Genomic DNA, 10,064 nt, shown 5'->3' with positions numbered 1-10,064 from the left:
GAGAATGGGAAGTCATATACATTGTAATTGGTGTTTTGTACCATTGCTTAATAATAACATCTTATGTGCTTCATCCATATTTATTTCTATTTATCCATGTAGCTGGATTTTTCAATATTTTACAGGATGGTTCCTGCTAAAGAAGTTGCAGGTGAAATTAATTATGCTATATGAAAAAAAAAATTATAAACCTATACATCATTGGCCTGCACTCAATCCTGATACGAAAGCTGGTTGGTTTAAGTTGTTTTGAGTAAGTATTTGCCAACTTTTGTCACTTAAGTTGATCAAACTATATTTAAACAAGTAATTGATCTGTTATTAAATATTAATTATGGAATTTTAATTATTTTCAAGAGAAGGTTTCATGGGATCCTTGCGATCATGCATTTGTCTATAACACATTTGAAAAAAAAAGGATGAAAACGATTAAACGACTTGTTGGGGAAGGCGAGGAGAAAAGGGACTCGGCCTTCATGGATTGGTGATAATGCTTGGGTTGATATTCAAACTCATTGGAAAAAGCCCGAGTTCTTGGTTGTAACTTCTTAAAATAAGACAAATTGAGCTTTCACAAGAGGTGGAGCAGTCCACACCATAGGTCGTAAGGCTCATGTTGATGTTTCACTTGAAATTGTAAGTACTAAAGTCCTAACAAATAATAATTATTGTGAAGATTCTTTATATCGTGACAATTTTACTCGTATTCTATATTAATTATTTGATTATTTATAGTCACATGAACTTCAAAGGGATTTTCATTCTGATGGTGAATGGGTTGACAATCGTGATGAATCTACTTATGTAAGTTCTCGTAAATGTTACTATTTGTGCAACAAAGTTTATATTGTGTTGTAATGTTTCTATTCTCTCCAATGTCTTCAGTTTGTGTATAGCCTTTAGTCAGCAATCGTGCTTTATATCTTCAGTTTATGCATTGCTATAACAGAAAAGAGCAGCAAGAAAATGTTTCAAGCTTTGAGTATGTTTGTCTATAAATAATATTGTTTGCCTCAATTATTTTAGTGCCTCATGTGATGTCACCAATTTTGTTAACATAGATTCATAATGTGTTAGACTGTATGAGGGGTTATTTGGTTCAATATATAAAAAGAATTTTAATTCGTGTTGAAAATCATCTTTGCGCATGGGGCAATGACGCAGCTAGTGAAGTTCGAACCGAGGCGCGTCTATTGCTAGTTGAAAACTATTCCCAAACCCCCTCTTAGGTTTAGGGAATATCAAACCTTTGAGAATTTTTGGGAGGACTCCCTTAGGGGTAAAGTCCTACAATTTTAGTCTAAACTTTTTATATTGAAAAATTGGAATTCTCCCATCACATAACCTTATTCTTTTTTATCTGGTTTTGGCTTTATATTTTGTTGTGTCTATAATTGCAAGCTTGTAATTCTTGATTAAGCTAACATGTTAGCTATTTTTTCTATTGGACAAAAGGATTTTAAATAGAAATTTGATGCAAAAATTCAGCCAACTGAAGAACGGAATAGAGATGATGTTCATGTGTTAGATGAAAGGCGTGTAAATCAGCTATGGATAAAGGTTGTTGGGGGCATAACCATGGTCGAATTTATGGAGCGGTAGATTTAGTTGTTAATCTAAAACGTGGATAAAAAACTTTTACCCAACAATCTCAAACTCCTCATCATTATATATTTGGGATTTCATTAAAAGCTAAAAGAGCATCTAGAATTAGAATTAAACAAATTGTCGAGGCTACAATCGCCAGATTACAATAGGCTAACGAAGTTATTCGAGATGCTATCGAGACTGCAAAAGCTGTTACCGATACAAAACAGAGTATGGAGAGGGAGATGGATGCTTATAAGGAATTTATGATGAAGAAATTTGAATCTTCAACTATTGGATTACATCCTCATCATTATGATGACGATTTGGATGATCAATCATTAGATAAAGATTGATCTTGTACTCTTAGTAGAATGAATTAATCTCGAATGTGATTACTTTTTATGTATGTTTCACGGGACTTTTGATCTTGAATGTATTTCGAGTTATTAGATGTTATTTTTCTTGTAGATATTACTACTTTATTTTGTATTTTAAATCAAATTTATAATATTAGGATAATATTACATCGAATGCGCTACTTTTCAGTCTATCTTTGTATCTTGAAGGTTGTATGACTTTTTAAATGACAAATATTAGTGGATGTTAATTATATGAATTTTTCCTAAAATTTTATAGGATCCATCTAAAGATATGTATGTTATGTTTACTAAAGCTTCTTGTATACAATTTTACAGGCTATTTGCATTTGTTTTTATCATAATATTTTTATACAAGTGCAAGCTTGTTAATGATGTTGGATCTGTTGTAAACAATGATCCTGAAGTCAATAACTACTTGAAGGTAATTTAATTTTGCATAACTTTTTAGATTGCAATAGTGTCTTTGTTTTTAGAAAGTTGAAAACTTCATATACAAAGTGTTTCATTCATAAACTACAATCATTTATGTTATGCTTTTTAAGTAACATATTATAGTGAAATGTTATGAACTGAACTACTATGAAATTTTGAGTTGACCTAATATGGTATACAATCTGTTATGAACTATTTACTAAACAATGATATATGAACATAATTGATGGTAAAGAACTCTATTTACTGTGAGTTGACTAGTATACATTCTGATATTGTAAATATATATATGTCATACCTCAAAATTTTCCCTCTCTTTTTCATTTTCATCTGAATTATAGTTTGCGATTCATCTGCATATGCATGAGCATCATAACACATTCATTTTACCATTTGCATCAAATTTCATGGATTCAGAGGCTTTTGATGTTTATGATCAACAAGGAGCTAGGGTTTCCTTAAAATCCAAGACAGTGCATTAAGATTCATGGTCTGAGTTTCAAGATTCTTGGCATCTCATTCAAATTCAAGGTTCAAATTCGATGCTCAAAATCCAAGATTCATTTCAAGATATGGCACAACGAAATCAAATGCAAGATTCAGATTTTTTTTTCAAATTTAAATCTTGGAGGGAAACTCATTTTTCATTCAACGCAAAGCCATTAAAATACCTTCAAATCTCCATTACAAAGCCAAGAATCAATTTCATACAAAATTGCATAATTTTGATATAGGTTGACTTTTTCTCAACTGTTGACTTTTTGACAAACAGTTGACCAAAGTCAACTACCTATTTCTAAACCCTAATATCCATGATTTCTCCTTTCACAAGCTATATCATATTGGTCTTCAAGCTTTTGTGACCCTTTGTGTGCTTAAAAAAACATGTTGATATGCCATAACTTGTTTCTTGGTTCATGCCTTGATTTCATGCTTTGATAAAAGCCTCATTGCAAGCCTTTCAAACCAGCCTTGCAAAACATACCAAATCACATACACAATGAGTCACCAAGAGCAATGCATAGCTCATATCTTCACATGAGCCAACTTACCATAAAACATAAAAAAAATTAAGTTTCGTGTTGGTAACCGGTTACCAAGAATCAGGTAACGTTACACATGTTACTCATGCCATTCCAGCAGCCAAAAAGCCATTTTTGTGTTTTGGTAACCAGTTACACAAAACAGTGTAACCGGTTACACCTGCATGTAACATTTCCAGTAGCCATTTTACACTTGATTTCAGATGTGTAATCGGTTATGTAAAACTAAGTCACCGGTTACACCTGCTATGAATAGCCAAAAAACAACCTAGAAACACCTATTTTTGTGTGTGTAACTGGTTACACCATGTCTGGTAACATGGTATACCTACACCAGAATGTCAAAAACAATCAATTTCCAGGATTGCAGAACCATTTTCACCATTCCAAATCACTACTAAACAAGTTCACATAACACATAGCAACTTACAATCAATTATGCAGTAATAAGTAAACTACTTCATGCATTGAACCAATCATTCCTAACACACTAACACGCATCTAAACATTCATCTACTTGAACTCATTCCAATTCTAACATCACCTAATTGTCATAACAGTTCCAATGAAAGCTCCAACTAACAACTTAACAATTAACACCATTAACTTCATAACTAACTTTCTCATAAGAATACTTAACACCAATTGCTTCCCTAACTTCTAACCGCCACTGCCCAGAAAAACTGACTAAAATAGTTGGGGAATGCATCTATATAAACTTATTACAACCATCAACAAAGAGGTTCAACCATTTTATGCATAATCACTCATTGCATTTCAGTTTTTATCCTCTTAATTCATCTTCTCCAATTCGTCTCCCTACGCTAAAGCTCTATCACTATTAGAGCAAGCTTCACCTTGAAGTTTGTCACCAATTAAGCTAAACCTCCTACATTTTACACTACTATCACACTCACATAATCAACATCTACAACAACAATTTAGTTCATAATTTTCCAGAGCTAATTCTTGAAGAAAAGAAGTTCATAGCAGAAGTAGAAGATCAAAGGTTCAAAGTAGCATACATTTGTTTTCTTCATCTTCATCACCTTCAAATTTTAGTAAGTTTCAAGTTAATTCTCCGTCTTGCATGTCGGTGAATTTTTACTCCTTATTTGCTAAAATTTTGACACCACAATGTAGCTTTTGCATTAGGGAATGAAAGCCCCAAGGTTTGGTGGCTTGATTTTTCTCCACCTCCATTTAATTTTAGTTTTTAGGATTCATAGCTTTATTGCTTCAATTTACAGAATTGATTAATCTTTGAAAAGAACGGATGAGAGATTAGGATAGAGGAGGTTGAGAGGACTACAATAGTGGTGTTATTTCTTAATTTCGGCCAACTTTGCCGCCTTCGGTGAGGTGGAGAAAGAGCTCCGGTAGTGGTTGTATTTTGACATAAATTTGAACATGATGTGTAAAGATGAAGATGTTTGCTGAATTTTTTCTATCTCCCTTGTGTAGCGGTAAATTCATGATCATCAAGCTATGGATAATATAGAGATCAAATAACAAGAGTCGCCACCGCGCTTTTATGTTTCCAAGTGAAAAGGGAAAAAGTACGAACAAAACCAAAAAGTAAGAAGTTTTAAAATCAAAACTAATAAAAAGTCAGAGATTACAAGTAAGGGGGTTGGTTACACAGAGGGAAGGTCTAAGCACCCAAAGTGTCCTAGGTGCTCCTAGGGAGCCCTTTTGTGTGCATATGTACTTGGTATAAAGTGATGTTTACAAATAAATAGAGTGGGGGATGAGAAAAGAATTCATTAATTATATTTTTATGTTTGACAAGACCTTCGGCCTTGTGCCTACGTACCAACATAAAAATGAGGGATCAAAATCTCATAGTTCGTGATACAAATTTCAAAGTGGATGCATTGCTTTTAACAAAATTAAGTTTGAAAGGCCCAAAGGCCTAAAAATGGTTTGAATGAGTTAGTTCTTTTTGGCTTTTTGAAAGTCCAAGTCAAGTATAGTTAAGTTTATTTACAAGCTTGATTTAAGAAAAGAAGTTTGAAAAATGCAATGTCATAAGGCCAAAGTTTCTATCTTTTTGCAAAGTGGTCAAAGTTTAGAACAAAATAGGTTCAATCAAAGAAGATTTTGAAAAGGGAGGGAGAGATTTTGAAATTAAATAAATGGGGGAGAAGATGAATAGACTATCCTATGTATAAAATTAAAAGTTTAGAGTTGAAAAGATCTGACCAAATGGGTAGCAATCCAATAGACAAAAATGCTAATAGAAACCCAGAATTCCCTTGGACTTTTTAGAATCAAGCAACACACAAATTCACAATTATATTATCTTGAAGAGCAAGACATCAAATAAAGATGGCCACATCCAAGCTTATCCATTCCATGATCTTCCTCAAAGTAGCCCATGCAATAGATGAATTTCATGAGTCACAGGTTCAAAATAACAGCTACATAAGGATCATGTTGCAGATGAACTCAGAGGGATCTTGAATGATGTATCAGATGAAGTTTCAAATTGCAAGCACTTGGTTTCTCAATAAGTTGGCATTGGCCAAGTCCTTTAGCATAGGAAGGTTGCCTAGATTCTAATTCCATTTGTCCAAGATCAAGCCAACAGTCCACACAAAAGTTTTTTAGGGTTTTTTGTTGTTATTATGTACATTAATGGTCAAAGACCACACAAACAAGCAAAGTATACACAAACAAAATGTATCACACAATATGGTCCAAATGGACAAAGTGAAAATTGCATTAACATAAACAATTAGAATGATATGAACAATGGCAAATGAAATAAAATGCTAAAAGTAAATTGCATTAAGGTAAGTGGCTTTAATTTAAATGTTAGTAGTTAATAGGTTTGAAGTTAGTATTGTTTTGCTTTTGCTTTTTCATTTTAAGACATTCTTTGGAGAACACTCAACCCACTTATCACAAGCATGGATCCTTGAACCCAGACATCTTCCAAAGGAAGGAAAAAAGGCCAAGTTTTCGCACAATACCATGAAAGAGGGGAGACTTACAATCTCACTAACTAGAATGCTTATGCCTTTTGTGTCACAAATTTAGCGCTATTTTAAGCAATCGTAATTGGACTTATGCAGAAGCCACAACTATTTGAGGACGGGCAATAGAATTTTGGTGTTAATTCATGTTAGAGACATAGTATAATAGACTATGCTCATGAAATATACCACACACAAAAAAGGATATGCAAAAGGTGTGACCTAATTTCATCCATACTCATGTTAATTTTTCAATCAACTAGCCTTAGGATTTTGAGATATCATAGGCCAAATGGAATGAATGAATGAAGAAGGGGAATAAGATGAAGTGGGAGGGGGATGAATCAAAACACAAATCGATCAAAGGAGCACTTTTACCAAATTAATATCATCCATTCATTTTGGGAGATGGAATGTACATTCCATCAATCCTCTAAATCCAATGAATTACTTTGACAAAGTCAAATCAACCTTCACCAAGGCCCAACAACAATAGTCAAACATCAACAAGTAATCACAATTGGTCAACAAAATTATTTGGCAATTAATCAAATTAAAAATACTAAAATAAGGCATTTAAATTAAATATGGTTTGTCCAATTCCTAAAACCTCATCAAAACACCAAAGAAATGGCCATGAGATTTATCATAGGTCAAATAAGGTCAAAGGACCTTGGAGAAAAAAATCATAATTTTTGGACATTCAAAAGTATTTTTAAACAATTAAAAACAAATGCAAACTCAATTAAATCATGAAAAATATTAATAATGATCCAAAAAATAATTTTAATTCAGAATATGAAAGAGGAAATTATTTGATTTTTTTTTGTGAAACTCTCATATTTTTTGGATCAATATTAAAATCAATATGAATTAATGAAAATAAAAGGATTAAAATGAAAACTAAATGATCAGAAAAAACGTGGACCACTTGATCTCCCTCATTAATTGAGGTGGCAGATCAAGTGGTCACAAGCGCGCAATCCACGATACACCTGAGTCAGTGCACCGCAGGAAAGGTAATTCAAACCAACACACGAGATTATTTCATTTCAAAAGGATCATGTGGCTCTGAACACGCCAACTCACCACCGGAGCTACAACTCCGGTCTCCTTCTCAGGCGAGCCTCACCAGACTGGTTCAGTCATAACCATCACCAAAATTAAAAAGAAGGCCATGATTTCAAAGTAAAAATGGCACTGAGCACAAATCTGACATCAATTTATCCTAACTCCAAGTATATTGAGAGATACATGGAGTTAAAATTTGAGGTACACGAACTGAGTTACTTCGATTTGGCCTCAAAGAAACTCAATCTTCTTGCCTACATTGGTAGGACTTCAGACAACCAAGGAATCAAGAGAATTGAGCAAGATTTAGAGAGAATCGAAGAGATTAAAAATTCTGGAAAATACCTTCAATGTAGGTTTGGATTCAACTGTTCTTGCCTTGGTTCATGCTTGATCTCACTCCAAATGATCTTGGATCCCTGGAGTTTTGAATCTCAAAACAGTGAAAATTCAAACTCAATTTCAAGTGAAAGTCTCAGGATTATCCTTTTCAATGTGAGGGTTAGAGGTTTGGGATCAAAGCTGGTGCGAATGTGTGTGAAACTCTGAGCATATGGAGCTCTATTTATAGCCAATTCAGTTGATATTTGCACACTTGAAATGAACTTCCAAAATTAGCAATGTGTGATGCATGAGTGCATGGGCGTGTGCAGGCCCATGAAATCACTCTATCTGATCCATGATTGAGTGTAAGCAAGGCTGAAGTCATGTTGGAATGCTAGGCAATTGTGCATGGATGTTTGAAGTTCAATCTTGCCAAATGATGATACCATATTCAAGCCATGTGCAGCCTATTTATTTCTTGTCCAAAATGGATGAATTTGGGCATTTTGGAAAGTTTAGATCAAGAGGAACAACTTTTGTGTTCAACATTTTTCCATTTGGAGCTTGGAACTTGAAGAATTTTGAGGTGGAAGTTTGGAAATTTTAACATATTGAAATATTTTCTAAGTGTCAAGCCATATGTCTCAATATTCCGCCTTGCTTAACTTTTTATGTTAGCTTCAAATGAGAAACGTGTCTTCATTAAATTTGTAGCTATTTCAAACACCTTCAAAATGGTCACCAATTTAATATCATTTGGATTTGAAATGATAGAGTTATGCATTTTTGAAGTTTGGAAAAATCACTTGATCAATGATATAGGTCAAAAATGACCTATAATGTAACCTCATATCACATGCTCAAAAAAGTTGAATTAGATCTAACTCAAAACATAAAAGTTTAATTAGACATCTTTAATTTGATTGTGAAAATTGGAAATCTTTCATCTCATAAAAATTGAGCAAGTTATGGCATTGGGAAGTTGACTTTCAAATTAGGGTTTAGACAAAATGACCTATAATATTTCAACATAGAAAATGATTTTCCAAGCAAAACTAGTTCTAGGTCTCAACATGAAAATTGTTTGGAATGTCATTTAGAGTAACTTTTATCTTGGAATAATTTTTATATGGTGAAAAGTGTAGGAGATAGGGTCTAGGGAGACCCAGTTTTGATCAGATGAATTCATCTGGCCAACCACCATCAACCAACTTGCTAACCTTCAATTCTCTTGACTTTCTAGGCTCATGGTAGATAATATATGCATAATATTATGAATTTTGAAGTGTCCCTCTAGAAATTTGATCAATTGATGAGATAGCTTGTTGGAGAAGTTACTCAAGATACCCAATCAAACTAGGGTTTCCAATGCAAATCACCCTCAAACTCTTGAAGAATGCTTGATCAATATAACATTCAGAGATCATTGGGACTCGTATATGATGTTTATGGCCATCCTTGAATCAATCCATGGTTGTGCTCTTTGTTCATGAGGGTCTCAAACCCTAGATATGAACTTGATAGATCAATGATCATGGCCTACCTACAAAAGAGTTAGGCAAATGCAAAGACATGTTTTTGGTATTTTGGTTAGTGAATGATAAAATACAAGTATGATACAATCACATAGTGCTTGGTGATCTCTCCCAAAACAAACCCAATGAAAAAGGGGTAAGGAGGATGCCAAGGTATGATCCCAATGCTAATGCATATGATGGAATTGCATGAGGGATCTTAGGGTTAAAATTGGGGTCTTACAGCTTGCCAAATTTTGTTGGCCATAGTCTTTGAGCCCAATGTTTTTCTCCTCACACACCTGTTTTGCTTGGTGCATATTTGCTGAACCCAACAACATTTTGTGTTTGGGCCTTTGCTATTAGGCCCAAAGCCTCATTTTCCAGGCTGCACACCCCCTGTTTCGTGCACCCCTGCAAATTTAATTGTTCTTCTTTTATTTCTTGTTTTTATCATTCTTTTTTCCAATTTTTTCTATGCTTTAATTCATGTTAATTCATAGCAAATTCATATATCATGGTTAATTAGAATATTTTCTCTTGTAGAACTTAATTGAATTTAATTGTAGGAGTTTCTTTAATTCTTCATTAATTTCATGTCAATGTCATCTTAATTCATAAAAAAAATGCAAATTAAAAATGGTTAATTTAATTAGGATAGATTTCTACTTTAGACTTTAATTGAAGTTAGTTTAGAGTTTAGCTCTTTAATTTTCAATTAAAACTCAT

General features: G+C 33.4%; 1 non-coding gene across 1 annotated transcript; it reads left to right on the top strand.

Moving 5' to 3' along the window:
* The first annotated feature begins 1,137 nt into the window (after positions 1–1,137).
* Positions 1,138–1,287, top strand: LOC127077049 (U4 spliceosomal RNA). Its single transcript, XR_007787036.1, has one exon. It is a non-coding gene; the product is annotated as a U4 spliceosomal RNA (small nuclear RNA).
* Positions 1,288–10,064: the final 8,777 nt, after the last annotated feature.

Source organism: Lathyrus oleraceus, chromosome 4 (genome assembly GCF_024323335.1).
Source record: "Lathyrus oleraceus cultivar Zhongwan6 chromosome 4, CAAS_Psat_ZW6_1.0, whole genome shotgun sequence".
Taxonomy (NCBI): domain Eukaryota; kingdom Viridiplantae; phylum Streptophyta; class Magnoliopsida; order Fabales; family Fabaceae; genus Lathyrus; species Lathyrus oleraceus.
This window is presented reverse-complemented; position numbering and strand designations above follow the sequence as displayed.